Below are 17,166 nucleotides of genomic sequence, written 5' to 3'. Positions count from 1 at the left end.
ATCTTCCAAATTGCTTCCTTGGTCTTCTGCCTGATTTCCTGTAATACATTCTTCATTTCAGTTACTATATTCTTCATTTCTAACTGGCTCTTGTTTATTTTTTCCATCTCAGTTGTTATATTTTATTTGTTGAAGTTCTCACTGAGATCATTGAGCATCGTTACAACCAGTGTTTTGAACTCTGCATCTGGTAAGTTCCTTTTTTAATAAAATTTTTTTAAAATGTTACTTATTTTTAGAGGGAGGGGAAGGGATGGAGAAAGAGACGTAGAGAACATCGACATGTAAGAGAAACATCAATGTTTCTCTTACATCAATTGGCTGCCTACTGCACAACCCCCAATAGGGAATCTGGCCTACAACCCAGGCATGTACCCTTTGGTTCGCAGGTCGACACTGAATCTGCTGAGCCACAGCAGCCAGGGATGCACCTGGTAGATTTCTTGCCTCCATTTTGTTTAGTTCTTTTTCTGGAATTTTGTTCTGTTTTTTCATTTGAGATATGTTTCTTTTTCCTCTTCATTTTGTCTGCCTCCCTGTGTTTGCTTCTGCATATTAGGTAGAGCCAGTGCAATATTCATCTTGAAAATATACTTTAGAGTTTACTATATGCTAAGTATTATTATAGACATTAACTAATTTAATTCTTATAACAAATTTATGAAGTAGATACTGTTATTATTTGTATTTTGCAAATGAGAGCTAAAGTATAGAGAGGTTAACTTGTCCAAGTGACTAGCTAGTTCATTCATGTTTCTCTTCTTCAGCTTTTATGTGTAATGTAAGGTATCTGTGTAATGCTGATAATTAATTTAGTGCCTTATTTGGGATAGTGATATGCCCGAGTATCTCTTTATTCTGTGTATTCCTCTTATCTGTGTCTATTTCCATTCCTGGCATTATGTAGTCAGGGAATGTGTTTCTGCTAGATGTAAACTGGACAAAGGAGTGAACATAGTCCATGAACTTTCAACCCCAGTGATTATGTGAATATAGGTTCTATACTATAGTCATTTGTGAAATAGTCTGATTCTAAAGTACTCAGAACAGCTCAAGTTTTAGCCAGTCCCCACCTGCCAGCCCCCAATGTGCTGTGCCCTGCCTGGCCAGGTCTCGAGCTGATATTACTCCTATCATGCCAGCTGTGTCCAAGGATGATGAAATACAGGGCTCACAGTATTTATCTCTGATATCTGGAACTGCAAGGACGTGAAGGTTAAGAGAATCAACAAGGAACTGGCTAATATTTGCTCCAAGTTCAAAAGAGACAAAGCCTTGGGTGGCTACAGTAAGAAAAAATATGTGTGTAAACTACTTTTAATCTTTCTGCTTGGCCATGACATTGACTTTGGTCACATGGATGCTGTGAACTTTCTTAGCTCCAACAAGCAGATAGGTTACCTGTTCATCTCAGTGCCAGTGAACTCTTAACTTTCAGCTGATCCGGCTCATCAACAGTGACATAAGAATGACCTAGGCATCCTTGACCAGTGTGGCTCCATTGGATGGGGGTCATCCTATAAATCGAAAGGTTGCATGTTCAATTCCAGTCAGGGCACATACCTGGATTGCAGGTTCAGTCCCCACTTGGGGTTTGTACAAGAGGAACTGATCAATGTTGCTCTCTCATATCAATGTTTCTCTCCCTCTCTTTCTCCCTCCCTTCCCCTCTCTCTAAAAATTAAATAAATACACAAAATCTTTTTTGAAAAAAAGGAATGACCTGCTCAGCTGTAACCCCACCCTCATGTGTCTGGCCCTGCATTGTATCACCAATGTGGGCAACTGTGAGATGGCTGAGGCCTTTGCTGCTGATACCCCTCTCATCCTAGTGACTGAGGACACCAGGACAGCATGAATCAGAGCCTGACCCTGTGCTTGCTGTGGCTGTACAAGGCCTCACTTGACCTGGTATGCATGGGTGAGTGGATGGCCCACATCTTGCACCTGCTTAATGACCAGCACATGGGCACAGTCACTGCTGCTGTCAGCCTCATCACCTGTCTCTGCAAGAAGAGTGTGGATGACTTCAAGACTTGCATCTCCCCAGCTGTGTCTTGCCTGAGATGGATTGTCTCCTTAACCTCCACCTACCTCTAGGACTACATCCACTACTTCATCCCTGCATCCTGACTCTTGGTAAAGCTCCTATGGCTACTGCACTGCTGCCCTCTGCCAGAGGATGTGGATGTGAAGGGGAGGCTGATTGAGTGTCTAGAGACCATGTTCAACAAGCCCCATGGGCCATTCAAGTTCAAGAAGGTCCAGCACTCCAATGCCAAGAATGCTGTCTTATCTAAGACCATCAGCCTCATCATCCACTATGACAGTCAGTGTAGCCTTCTGATGTGGGCCTGTAATAAACTGGGTGAGTTTCTATAGCACCAGGAGACCAACCAGTGCTACCTAACCTTGGAGAACATGTGCACACTGGCCAGCTCTGAGTTCGTCCATGAGTCAGTCAGGACCCGCATTGACATCGTCATCAATGCTCTCAAGATGGAGCGGGATGTAAAGGTGTTACAGCAGGCAGCTGACCTCTATCCATGTGCCACTGGAGAAACACCAAGCAGATCATGTCAAGATGCTGTGGTACCTGGCAACAGCCAACTACACCATTTGTGAAGAGATCAGCCTGAAGGTGCCCATCTGGCTAAGAAATATGCAGCAGACTATAGCTAGTTTATGAACACTCTCCTCAACCTCATCCACATTGCAGGTGACTGTGTGAGAGATGAGGTGTGGTACGGCATGCTACAGATTGTCACCAGCCACTATGATGCCCAGAGCTATACTGCCAAGACCATCTTTGAGGTACTTCAGGCCCTCAGGCCTGTCATGAGAACGTGGTGAATGTTAGTGGCTACATCCTTGGGTCCCCTCATTGCTAGGGACCCCCACTGCAGCCCTCCAGAGCAATTCTTACTGCTGCACTCCAAGTTTTACTTGTACAATGTGGTGATGCGGACCCTGGTGCTATTCCATCTGCATCAAGTTCATCAGCCTCTTCCTGGAGACCAAGGCCACCATCCAGGTCATGCTGTGGGTTGTCTCCCAGCTGTGCAACACAACGTATTGCTGTAGCATTGTGTGGTCATGGACCTCATCGTCAGCTTGGTGGCCAGGACAGGTATCCTGGCCACAGTGCTGGAGGAGATGCTGCCCTTCCCTGAATGTGAATTGTCCATCCTGGCCAAACTGAAATGCAGGAAGGAGCCAGAGGCTGGTAGCACCCTGGATGACGTTTCGAGGGACCCAAGCAGCAATGACATCAGTGGGAGTGGGGATTCCACCCCTTGCACCATGTGGACACCCTCACCCTCTGCCCCAGAGGTACCCCAGGCTTCCTTGGGTGCAGGCAACTTCCTGGTGGATATCTCCTCCAAGGACCTGGTTTTCCAGCTCAGCCTGGGGCCCATCTCCAAGGAGGCCTTTCTGTGCCCAAGTCCTAAGGAATTTGGCCTGCTCATCCCAGAAGCTGATAAATTGCTAAGTTCATGTGCAATAACAATGTGGTCCGGTTTGAGAACCAGTTGCTGCAGATTGAAGTCAAGTCTGAGTTGTGGAAAAACTTGGGCCACATGTCTCTTCTGTGGCACCAAGCCTTGGTACAGTTCCAGAACTTAACGCCCACTGTCATCCATCCTGGAGACCTCCAGACTCATGTTGCTATGAAGACCAAATGTGTAGGTACTCAATATCAAGTGTCTGCAGGACTTCCTGATGCCTCCACTCCTGTCAGTATGCTACAAGGTATGGAGAAGCTCCTCAGTCCTTCACCCCAAAGCTCCAGTGACCATCAACAAGTCCTTCTAGCCAACAGAAATGACAGCCCAGGACTTCTTCCATGTTGGAAACAGCTGAGTCTCCCCTAACAGGAGGCACAGAAAATCTTCAAGCCAACCACTCCATGGATGCTGAAGTCACTAAAGCCAAACTCCTGGGATTTGGGCTCTATTCTCCTGGACAATGTGGACCTCAGCCCTAGTAACTTCATGGGGGATGGGGTCCACAAACTTAAGCCCTTTAAGTGGACTGTTTCCTCCAGCTGGAGCCCCAGCCCAGGATTAGATACACCAGCTGTACCAGCAAGGAGCCTGTCTCCTGTCACCTATGTAAGCTTGTGTAAGCTGCTTGCCCAGCAATTCTGAGCCCTGGACTCTGCCCTTGGCAGGGTTGCCAGTGCCAGGAAGCCTCTAGGATTGAGAGAGCTTTGGTGGATGGGATAGTGAGGCGAAGACCTTGGGGTAGGGGAATGTCTGGGACCTTCCTCCTGTCTTTTGTATTTTTATGTTTTTACACCTGCTACTCTTTACATTTTGGAGAGTAAGGGAAAACCACTGTCTTCCTCCCCCCGTCCCCAAAGCACAGAGGGAAGAGGAGCCAGGGAAGCAGGTGCTTCCTTGCCTTCCAGCCCACCCTGTCATGGCTTCTCCTGCCCCTTCCCCATCCAGGGGCTGTGTATTATTGTGAGTGAATAAACAAAGAGATGCTAATAACAACAATAACAAAAAACAACTACTCAAGAATTAGCTATATATTTGACCTGCTGGGAAATCAGACTTAGGATTAATATGTTTTTTTGGGAAATCCAAGACTCATTTTGAAAATAAGCTAAACAATACATCAGAATTCCATTCTAATTATCTACAGTTTTTGATACAAACTGGACTACATGAAAAAATTTTGTTTCCTAAGCAGCCTGAAATAAACTGTAGTAGTGTATAGGTGTTTGCTGCTTTAACACAGAGTATGTTATTAAAAATGTCTCTTTTGACTTTAGCTTTATCAGCTCACTGCACTTTGACATTTGATAGCTCCTAGTTAATAAATTTATTTATTTATTTATTTATTTTCCACTTATGTTTATCAGTTGATCTCAAGATCTCTTGTAAACATAATTGAATCAGTCTTTGCTACTTGAAGCTCTGACCTGAGTCAGGGCTATCATTTTAATAGTTCATTTTTTTATTGTATTTTTCTATTACCATTTATCCTCTCTATACCCACTTTCACCTCCACCCACCACAATCACCACACTGTTGTCCATGTCCATGAGTCCTTAGTTAATTTTCAAAGTAACTCAAAAAGATAACATGAAAGAAATATGTGATATTTTAACAAAAATGTCTGTATCTGTGCACAACTTTAGCTGCATAATGAGCCTGTTTTATGTGATTGCAAAATAGTATTTGATACCAAACTAAGCGCATTTTGGAATTGCTAGTAGAAACAAAAAGGCAGTTATAAAATCATATCTGTTTTAGCAGAAGGCTTTGTCTGCTTTTAAACCCTACTTTAAGGTTTTATAAGTGGACTTGCATGGATAAAAGTTAACATCATATGTATACAATAAAGGATTGGAAGAATAAGCATTAACTGCTGGTAACTACAGCATTTTCTCTGTGGTCAACAGGTAAAAGGAACAGAAAGGATGCTCATATTCCACTTTCTGTCTTTTTGGATTACAGACACCAAATGTGTCTGAATTTACATGGCCACTTGATTGATATTAACTTACATGGTCTGGAAATGGGTTTGTGTTTCCTCAGAGTAACTGTGTCTAACTGAGTTGTTGCTTCTTATTGTCAATGTTAGTAGAGGTTGGTAGTGAGATACTATTTTTTTATCCTCACCTGAGGACATACTTATTGATTTTTTTAGAGAGAGAGGAAGGGAGTAAGAGAGAGAGGGAGAGCAACACTGATATGAGAGAGAAACATCAATTTGGCTCACATGCCCTGACCAGAGTGAAACTGCAATCTACCCATATGACCTGAGTGGGAATTGAACCTGCTACCTTTTGGTTTACAATACTCTAACCAACTGAGCTACACCAGCCAGAGTGGTATTGAGATATTATTGATGTGATAAATGGCTAACCTTACTTAGATTTCATGTATCATCTGATGTAGACAAGGTGGGGGGCGCATTATGATAGCTGCTTGGCATATTTTAAATTCATTTCTCCCTCCATCCCTACCTCTTCTCTGTCTCTCCCATCTTTCTCCCCTCTGTTATCTCTATCTCAGATATTATTTATTACCAAAATGGCCTGTGTTACAGTCATAAATGTCTTAAATGGAGGGGACATGATGTGACCATAGGATACAAAATTTTTATAAGTAGTGTTCCTTTGTATAGTTCTTACTTTTGAAAATCAGTGACAGTATAATCTGGGAAAGGATTTTAGAATAACCAGAATTATCTGGGAGTAACATTTTTTCTTGAAGGAGTAGAAAGTTTGCCTTTCAGGAAATTTGAGCGCCTGAGTACTTTGATAACAGAGTAGAACATTTGCTCAATATTTGCCTTGTCAGAGGACTGTATCAATCTACCTTAATGAAAAGCTTAAATTGTAAATGTTTTTAATAAAATAAAAATTAGTGGTTGTTTTTTTAGCACAGATAATGTAATGCTCATGATATCAGTGGGAAGGGTCTAGATTTTAATTTCTTTTTTCAAAGTACAGTTGACTTTTGAACAATGCATGGAATTAGGGGCACCAGTCCCTCCACACAATCTAAAATCCTCACATAATTTTTGATTCTGTGGTCTCCCCTTTGCATCTGTTGGGAATCTGCATTTAGGAATGTGAAAGTAATGTTTTTGATCTGCAGTTAGTTGAATCTATGTATGTGAAACCCACGGATATGAAGGACTGACTGTATTTATTGAAAAAAAATCTGACTATAAGTGAACCCCCACAGTTCAAACCCATGTTGTTCAAGGGTCAACTGTACCTTTACTCATTTGTAAAAATAATGTATATTTGTTGTAAAAATTAAAACATCACAGTAAAATATAGAGGAGAAAGTAAATTACTTTATACCCTAACATCTAATGATAATGGCTCTTTAGAATATTCTTCTAGATAGCTCATATGTACATTAAAAAGTTGATTTATTGCCCTGGCCCATGTGGCTCAGTTGGTTGGAGTGCCTTCCCATAACCAAAAGTATGCAGGTTCAAATCCTGGTCAGGGCACATGCCTAGGTTGTGGGTTCCATCCCCAGTTCAGGTTCCCTGGTTCAGGCATGTGCAAGGAGGCAATCAGTCAATGCTTCTCTGTCACATCCCTTCCTTTCTCTCTAAAAACCATGAAAAAAGCGTCCCTGGATGAGGATTTTAAAAAAATGTTGACTTATTCATTGAGCATGTATTATGGGCTACTCTTAGGGGATATATGCATCTTTGTATAAAAGATGAACTTGGCTGAGACAAAGGGTTTAGATATATGGGGTGGAACCTTCCAGGCAGAAGGACATCATAGTTGAGGACTCTGAGAAAACAATTGTTTTTTGAAACTGACAGCACTCATAGAGAATATGAAGGAGCATTATAAGAAATATAGGGGAGATGAGGTGGTGCCAGGTCTTATAGGCCATGTTAAAGATTGCAACAGGGTCAACATCTCTTTAAGGGGAGAAACATTTCTATCTTGAAATGTTCTTCTATTTCCTAGGATCATTCTTTTGATATGTATTCTTCATTTCCTGTTTGCTTATATGTTCTTTTTGGGGGCAGTATTTATGCATTTATATTTCATTAGCTTATGTATCACTTAATTGAATTGTTATTATAATCACATCAGCACAGTGGTATAAGCGGGTTTGGGAACAAACTCAGCTGACCTGTGGTAAGCATACAGCTTTCCTACCATGTTACCTAAGAGCACTGTTACCATACAGACTTACCCATGGCTAATAATTGTCATAGAGATCAGTTGGTATGGCCTATAGAGGGATTGTGGAGTGTGAGATGGACAAGTCAGCTATGTAGAGTTGGATTAAGAGAGCTTCTGCATTTTATTATGGTGTCTCTTAGTATCTTCTCTTAATTTGCAACAGATTTTACTTTATTTGGCAAATATCAAAAAATATACTTGAAAGACATTAACAGTAAAATTATAGAATTGGTGTGATAATTACCTAATTTCTTTTGATGATGATGTTTATTTTTTTGTGAGAGCTCTATTGAGATAAAATTCACATACCATACAAATCAATCATTTAAAGTGTGCAGCCCATGAGTCTTAATATATTCACAGTTATGCAACCACAATCATTTTTAGAACATTTTTGTCCCCTCAAAAACAAATTTTATACTCTAGCTATCCCCCCACTAGGTCTTTTGTGACTGATTTTTCACTTAACATAATGTTTTCAAAGTTTATTTATGTTATAACATTTATCAGTACTTTTTTTACTACTGGATCATATTTTATTTACCCATTCATAAGTTGATGGACATTTGAGTTGTCTATACCTTTTGGCTATTATGAAGAATACTCCTGTATACATTCCTGTACAAGGCCTTGTTGGACATAGTTTTCATCTTTTGGATGTGTATGTAGGAGTGGAATTATCAGGTCACCTGCTAATTACATGTTTTAACTTGAAAGGAACTGCCAAACTGTTTATCAAAGTAGCTCCACTATTTGATATTCTCACCAGTAGTGTATGAAGGTTTTGATTTTTCCACATCTTGCTAACACCTATTAATGATCTGACTTTTTGATTCTAGCAATCCTGGTGGTTGTGAAATGTTATCTCCTGGTTTTGATTTGCATTTTTCTGATGACTAATAATGTTGCACATACTTTCATGTGCTTTTGATCATCTATGCACATTTGTCAATATGTCTTTTATCAATTGTCTATATTTTAATTGGGTTATTTATTTTTTTGTTAGTGGGTTATAATAGTTCTTTATGCAGGGTGGGGAAAAAAGTAGGTTTACAGTTATGAGAGTGTGAAACAGTTTATTCTTATATTATTACTTATTAATTATATTATTTTCCATACAAACAACTATAAATCTACTTTTGCCATATCCTGTATATTCTGGATACAAGTCTCTTATCAGATACCTGGTTTACAAATATTTTCTCCCATTCTGTGGGTTTTCTTTTTACTTTTTTCTTAATGATATTTTATTGGTTTTGCTATTAGAGTTGTCCCAATTTTTCCTATTTTGCTCCCCTCCACCCAGCACCCCACACTCCCTCAGGCAATCCCCACACATTGTTCATGTCCCTGGGTCATACGTATAAATTCTTTGGCTACTGCATTTCCTATACTGTACTTTACCATCCCCATGTCTATTCTGTAACTACCTATTTGTACTTCTTAATCCCCTCAGCTCTTCACCCTTTCCCCTACGCCCCCTTCACATCTGGCAACTTTCAAAAAGCTCTCCATATCCATGATTTGGTCTCTGTTCTTCTTGTGAACTTATTTGGTTTTTTAGATTTAATTGTTGGCAAGTACTGCATTTTGCCATATATAATATGCTCCTGTATATACTGTGCATGCATGTTTTTTTGCCAAGTCTTTAAGGAAAAATATCTATTGTTTTAATTTTTTAATTCAATTATTTATTTACTTATATTTAGAAACAAAGCTGATTATCATATTCCAGGGTATTATTTTGCATACAGTCATTGTTATTGCTTTCTGTAGTTACACTTTTAACATATAAGTACATATAAGAGAATTTAAAACATTTATATAGATACAGAATTAATACTACCCATTTATAATGTGCATCCTTATTTTTTCCTCAAAAAAGTGAGCATTATACATGGTAAAATACAATATGTATTTATTGTCAGTTCATTGTTCATAGTTTTGATCTTCTTTCCTTAAATAAGTCCCTTTAACATTTCATATAATAATGGTTTGGTGATGATGAGCTCCTTTAGTGTTTTCTTGTCTGGGAAGCTCTTTATCTGCCCTTAAATTCTAAATGCTATCTTTCCTGGGTAGAGCAATCTTGGCTGTAGTTCGCTGCTTTTCATGACTTTGAATATGTCTTACCAGTCCCTTCTGGCCTGCAGTTTCTTTTGAGAAATCATCTGACAGTCTTATGGGTACTCCCCTGTAGGTAAATAATGATTTTTCTCTTACGTTTTTAAGATTCTCTCTTTATCTTTAACCTCTGGCATTTTCATTAGGATGTGCCTTGGTGTGGGTTCTTTGCATCCATCTTGTTTGGGACTCTGTGCTTTCTGGACTTGCATGTCTATTTCATCAAATTAGGGAAGTTTTCTTTCATTGTTTTTTCAAGTAGATTTCCAATTTCTTACTCCTTCTGTTCTCCTTCTGGCACCCGTGTTATATAATGTTGGAATGCTTGGAGTTGTCCCAGAGGCTGCTTATATGATCCTTGTTTGCTTGTTTTTTTTCATTCTTTTTTCTTCTTGATGTTCTGATTGGTTATTTTTTGCTTCCTTATGCTCCAAATCATTGATTTGATTCTTGGCTTTATTCACTGTCCTATTGTTTCCCTGTAAATTGTTCTCTATTTCAATTAGTGTATCCTTCACTTCTGACTGGACCTTTTTTATGCTGTTGAGGTCCTCGTTAAGTTCCTTGAGCATTTTTGTAACCAGTGTTTTGAACTCTGCATCTGATAGATTGCTTATCTCCATTTGGTTTAGCTTTTTTTCTGGAGTTTTGATTTGTTCTTTCATTTGGGCCATGCTTCTTTGACTCTTCATTTTGATGGCCTCCCTATGTTTGTTTGTTTCTTTTTAAAAAATCTTTTTTGTATTTCTTTCCATTACCATATAGTCCCCTTATATTCTTCACCCCCCCCAGCAGTCACCACACTGTTGTCCATGTCCATGAGTCCTTTTTCATTTTTGCTTAATTCCTTCAACCCCTAACAATACCCCCACTAGCTGTTATCCTACTCTCTATCTATGAGTCTGTCCCCATTTTCCTTGTTTGTTCATTGGATTCCACATATGAGTGAAATCATATGATGTTTATGTTTCTCTGATTGGCTTATTTCACTTAGCATAACATTCTCCAGGTCCATCTATACTGTCACAAAGGAGAAAAAATTTTTTTCCTGCTGAGTAGTGTTCCATTGTATAAATGTCCCATAGTTGTTTTATCCACTCATCTACTGATACAGACAGTGGGCTGCTACCATCTCTTGGTGATTATAAATAACACTGCAGTGAATATAGAGGTGCTTATGTTCTTTCAAATTAGTGTTTTGAATGCCTTCAGATATATTCCCAGAAGTAGGATCACTAGGTCAAAAGGCTTAATTTTTTTTAGGTATCTCCATACTGCTTTCCACAATGGCTGCATCAATCTGCATTCTCACCAACAGAGCAAAAGGGTCGCCTTTTGCCACCAGCACTTGTTCATTGATTTTTTGATGATAGCCATTCTGACAGGTGTAAGATAATACCTCATTGCAGTTTTAATTTGCATTTCTCTGGTGACCTTGGGCATATTTTCATATGCCTGTTGGCCATCTGTATCCTTGGAGAAGTATCTATTCAGATCCATGGCACCATTGCACATTTTTCCATTGGGTTGTTTGTTTTTGTGGTGTTAAGTTTTGTAACTACTGTATAAAATTTGGATATTAACCCCTTATGAGATGTATCAGCAAATATGTTTTACCATTCTGTCAGTTGTCTTTATGTTTTATTGATGCTTTGCTGTGCTAAAACTCTTTAGTTTGATGTAGTCCCATTTGTTTATTTTTTCTTGTATCCTTGCCTGGGGAGATATATGTGCTAAAAAATTGCTAATAAGAAATGTCTGAGATTTTGCTGCCTATGTTTTTTTCGAGAATTTTTTTGATCCAACATTTAAGTCTTTGATCCATTTTGAATTTATTCTTGTGTGTGGTGAAAGAAGGTGATCTAGTTTCATTTTTCTGCACATATCTGTCCCATTTTCCCAACCCCCTTTGTAGAATAAACTATTTTTAGCCCATTGTATGTGCTTGTTTCCTCTGTGGAATATTAATTAACTATAAAGCTGTGGGTTTATTTCTGCAGTTTCTATTCTGTTCCATTGATCTCCGTATCTGTTTTTATGCCAGTGCCATACTGTTTTCATTATTATGACCTTATAGTCTAGTTTGATATTAGGTAGCGTGATTCCTCCAACTTTGTTCTTCTTTCTCAGGATCACTGCTGCTATGTGGATCCTTTTGTGGTTCCATATACATTTTTGAAATATTTGTTCTAGTTCTATGAAATACTGGAATCTTAATAGGAATTGTGTTGAATCTGTAGATTACTTTGGGTAGTATGGACACTTTAGGGACGTTAATTTTTCCTATCCATAAATATGGTAAGTGCCTCCACTTACATGTATCTTCTTCAGTTTATTTCTTCAGTGTCTTATAATTTTCCAAGTATAGGTCTTTTACATCCTTGGTTAGATTTATTCGTAACTATTTTATTCTTTTTGTAGCAGTTGTGAATGGGATTGCTTTTTAAATTTCCCTTGTTTTAGATTGTTATTGGTATATAAAAATGTATCTGATTTCTGCATATTAATTTTGTATCCTGCTACTTTGCTGATTTCATTTGTCAGTTCTGGTACTTTTTTGGAATCTTTGGGGTTCTCTATGTACACTATCTTCTGTAGATGACTCTGTGCACTATGTACATGCCATCTGCAAATAAAGACAGTTTTACTATTTTCTTCCAATTTGGATGTCTTTTATTTTTTCTTATCTAATTGCTATGGCTAGGACTTCCAGTACTATGTAAGATAGGTGAAAGGGGCCATCCCTGTCTTGTTTCAGATCTTAAGAGGAATGCTTTTAGGTTTTGCCCCTTGAGTGTGCTTGAGTATGGTACTGGAAGTGGGTTTGTCATATCTGGCCTTTATTATGTTTAGATGTGTTTTCTTTATTCCCACTTTGCTGAGTGTTTTTATATCAAATTGGGTGCTATATTTTATCAAATGCTTTTTCAGCATCTGTTGATATGATCAGGTAATTTTTATAATGCTTCCTTTTGTTTGTGTGGTGAATCATATTTTGATTTGCGAATGTTGTACCAACATTGCATTCCTGGAATAAATCCCATATGATCATGCTGTATAATCTTTTTGATATATTGCTGTATTCAGTTTGCTAATATTTTGTTGAGGATTTCAGCATCTATGTTCATCAGCAATACAGGCCTATAATTTTCTTCCTTTGTAGTGTGTTTATCTGGTTTTGGAATTAGGATAATGCTGCCCATCGTAAAATGAATTTGGAGCTCTACTTTCTCTTGAATTTTATGAAATAATCTGAGAACATGTTAATTCTTCTTGGAATGTTTGGTAAAATTCACCTGTGAAGCCATCCAATCCAGTGCTTTTGTTTGTTGGGAGTTTTTTCATTGCTGCTTCAATTTCACTAGGTGCAATCTGTCTACTCAGATTCTCTGTTACTCCCCTTTTCAGTTTCAGAAGATTATATGTTTCTAGGAGTTTATCCATTTTGCCCAGGTTGTCCAGTTTGTTGTCCATGTAATTGTTCATATTATTTTTTTACAATTCATTGTACTGGTTTGGTGTCAACTGTTACTTCTCTTCTTTCATTTCTGGTTTTATTTATCTGGGTCCTACTCTTTTCTTCTTCATGAATCTTGGTAAAGTTTTTTCCATCCTGTTCATCTTTTCAAGGAACTAGCTCTTGGATTCATTGATTTTTTTTGTATCATTTCATTGATTCTGCTCTGATCTTTATTGTTTCTTTCCTTCTACTGACTTTGGGCTTTGTTGTTGTTCTTTTTCAGTTTCCTTTAAGTGTAAAGTTAGATTGTTTATTTGAGCTTTTTCTTGTTTTGGGGGTTTTTGTTGTTTTTTTTTTTTGAGATAGGCCTGTAACACTATGAATTTCCCTTTAGGATTGCTTTCCCTCTGTCCCACAGATTTTGGATTGTTGTGCACTCATTTTCATTTGTTTCATGGTATCTTTTGATTTCTTCCTTGATCTCACTGACCCATTCATTGTTTAATAACATGTTATTATTTAGCTTCCATGTCTTTGCATGTTTTTCAGTGTTCTTGTGATTGATTTCTAGCTTCATAGCATTGTCAGAGGAGATGATTGGTATTTCAGTCTTCTTAAATTTATTGAACTTGTTTTGTGTGCTAACAATTGGGGTATCCTAGAAAACATTCCATGTGCACTTGAAAGATGTGTATATCCTGGTGCTCTGGAATGAAATTCTCTGAAGAATTCAGCTAAATCCATATGATCGTGTGTCTGTAAGGCTGCTTTTTTTTTCTTTGTGATTTCTCATCTGGAAGGCCTATCAATTGAAGTAAGTCGGGTGTCAAAATCCCCAACTATGAATGTATTTCTGTCAACCTCTTTCTTTATCTCCATCAGGATTTTCTTTACACATTTAGTTGCCCCTAGTTGGGTGCATAAGTGTTTTACCATGGTTATATCCTCTTGTTGGATATAACCATGTGGTATCATTATGTGGTATTCTTTATCATTATGTGGTATTCTTCTTTGTCTCTTACTGTGGCCTTGGCTTTAAAGTCTATTTTGTCAGATGTAAGTACCACTACTGCAGGTTTTTTTTTTTTCTTTTCCATTTGCATGAATTATCTTTTTCCATCCCTTTTACTTTTAGCCTAGGTATATCTTTCGATCTGAGATGGATCTCTTGGAGGCAGTATATATTATGAGTCTTGTTTTCTTATCCATTCAGGTACCCTATGTACATCTCTTGATTGGAACATTTAAGCCATTTGCATTTAAGGTGGTTATTGATAGATATGTATATAGTGCCATTTTATTGTTAGAATGTTTTCCTCTATTTTCTTTTTTTTCCTTTTCTTTTTCTTCTCAGAGCAAGCCCTTTAACACTTGTTGCAGTACTTGGTTTGGTGTTAAACTCATTTAGGTCTTTCTTCTCTTGGAAGTTTCATATTTCTCCTTCAATTTAAAAGAAAACCTTGCTGGATGAAGTAGCCTTGGCTGTAGGTCATTGTTGTTCATCACCTTGACTATTTCATACCACACCCTTCTGTCCTGAAATGTTTCTGATGAGAATCAGATAACAGTGTAATTGGTGCCCCCTTTTAGGATTTTTTTAGGGATCTTGAGGATTCTGTCATTGTTTTTAAGCCTTGTTATTTTAATTATGATGTGTCTTGTTGTAGGCCTCTTTGGAGCAGAGTAATTTTTGTGGGTGGGGGTATTTCCTCTCCACAGGCTGATACAGCTTGGAGAGGCATCTCTCCAATCTTGTTTGGGACTCTGAGCTTCCTAGACTTGTGTGTTTTTCCTTTACCAGATTAGGGAAGTTTTCAGTTATTATTTCTTCAAATAGGTTCTCAATCCCTTTCTTGCTTTCTTCTTCTGGTATTCCTGTCACAACATGAAGCTTGTTACGCTTCATGTTGTCCAAAATGTTTCTTAAGCTCTCCTCATTTTTTAAAATTTTTTCTTTTTGGTGCTCAGCCTGGCCATTTTTTTTTTTCCTACCTTGTCTTCCAAATTACTGGTTCGATCCTCTGCTTCATCTAACCTACTGTTGATTTATTCCAGTGGTTATTGGTTTCTGATACTGCATTCTTTATTTCTGACTGGTCCTTTTTTATGGTTTCTATGTCTTTTTTCCTGCTATTCAGTATTCTTATAATCAGTACTCTAAACACTCTATCTCATAAATTGCTTTTCTCTATTTCATCTAGTTCTTCTTGTGGAGAATTCTCTTGTTCTTTCATTTGGAGTCTGTTTCTTTTTTTTTCTATTTTGGCTGCTTCTTTGTATTTTCCATGTTAGATGTCAAACTAATCTGTTGTTAAAAATGACCATTTGCTATACTAATCGAGGTATAAACTGCAGCTTTGTTTAAGCTCCACAGGGTGGGGCAGAACAATTCCTGTAGGCGGGGCTATTGCTTCTTCTCAGGCTGATGCCAATTGGAGAGGAGTTCTCTGCCTGAGAGAGATGGCTCCAGCGGTATGGGGAATGACTCTGCACAGGGATCCTGGTGGCAGTTCCTTCAGTTCTCTCCACAGAGCCACTAACCCCAGATTCTCCTCAAGCATCTCTAGTCTACTCTGCCCTCCCTTTGCTGGCACCCAAGCTAAGTGGCTGCAAATGAAATTTTGTGCTTTGGTCCTTCAAGAGGATCTCTGAGTTTCTAGCTGTCTCTTTCTAGCAGACAGAAACCCTACTGTTTTCACAGCTGGATGTTATGTGGGTTCTTTTCCAGCACTGGTGCTATAGGTTGTGGAGCCCAGTTATGGTTTAGACCTCACACTTTTCAGGTGAACCCCCTGCCCAGTCGCTGAAATATCCCTCTGGACATTCAGCTGCTGCCTGTGGGAGCAATGCCTGTCCTCTTGCATCTCCTCATGCTGTACCAGTCACATTGTGGTGAAGTCATTTCCTCTGTCTGTCCTTGGTCATAAGGCTTCTCTCTACTTAGTGTTCACTTGGTTATTCAGGATGATTCCTCTACAGTATAGTTGTAATTCCAGAATTGTCCTAGGTGGAGGTTAGTGTAGCTTCCACCTACCCCTCTGCCATCTTGGATCCTCTATTTTTATTTTCTTGATGGTATTCTTTCAAGCTCAAGTTTTCAGTTTTGATAAAGGCCAGTATATTTACTTTTTTTCTTTTGGTGTTATATCTAAGAATCTACCACCAAATTCAAGATCATGAACATTTACCTCTGTATATTTTTATAATTTTAGTTTTTATACTTAGGTTTCTGGTTCATTTTCAATTAAGTTTTATATATGATATGAAGTAAATAAGCGTCCAGAATTATTCTTTTGAATGTAGATATACAGATGTTCCACTATATTTTGATGAGACTGTTTTTTCCACATTAAATGGTCTTGGCACCCTTGTCAAAAATCAGTTGACCATAGATGTGTTCATTTATTTCTTGAATCTCAAATCTATTTTTTCATTCCAGTGCCATGCTACCTTGAATACCATTGCTTTCTAGTAATTTTTTGAATCTGGAAGTGTGAGTACCCTGACTTTGTTCTTTGTTTTCAAGATTATTTAGGCTCTCCTGGGTCTGTTGCCTCTCCATGTGAATTTTATATGATTTTGTTATTCTTTATTTATTGATTGATTTGTGGGAGAGAGAAAGAAACATTGATTTTTTTTGTTCCACTTATTTATGCGTTCATTGATCAACTCTTTTATGTGTGCTGACCAGGGATCAAAACCACAACCTTGGCATATGGGGATAAAACTCTCACCAACTGAGCTACCTGGCCAGGGCCTCCATGTGAATTTTAGAATAAACTTGTCACTCCTTCAAAGAAGCTCACTGGGATTCTGATAGGGATTGCCTTGAATCTTTTTTTTTTAAGATGTTATTTATTTATTAATTTTTAAAGAGAGAGAGGAAGGGAGGGAG

General features: G+C 38.3%; 1 protein-coding gene and 1 pseudogene across 1 annotated transcript in view; both read left to right on the top strand.

Annotated features, from left to right (window-relative positions):
• SPIRE1 (spire type actin nucleation factor 1) overlaps positions 1 to 17,166 on the top strand; it is a 303,314-nt gene that overhangs the window by 45,826 nt on the left and 240,322 nt on the right.
• Positions 439 to 4,231, top strand: LOC114506518 (annotated as a pseudogene).

This window comes from Phyllostomus discolor, chromosome 9 (genome assembly GCF_004126475.2).
Source record: "Phyllostomus discolor isolate MPI-MPIP mPhyDis1 chromosome 9, mPhyDis1.pri.v3, whole genome shotgun sequence".
NCBI classification, from domain to species: Eukaryota; Metazoa; Chordata; class Mammalia; order Chiroptera; family Phyllostomidae; genus Phyllostomus; species Phyllostomus discolor.
This window is presented reverse-complemented; position numbering and strand designations above follow the sequence as displayed.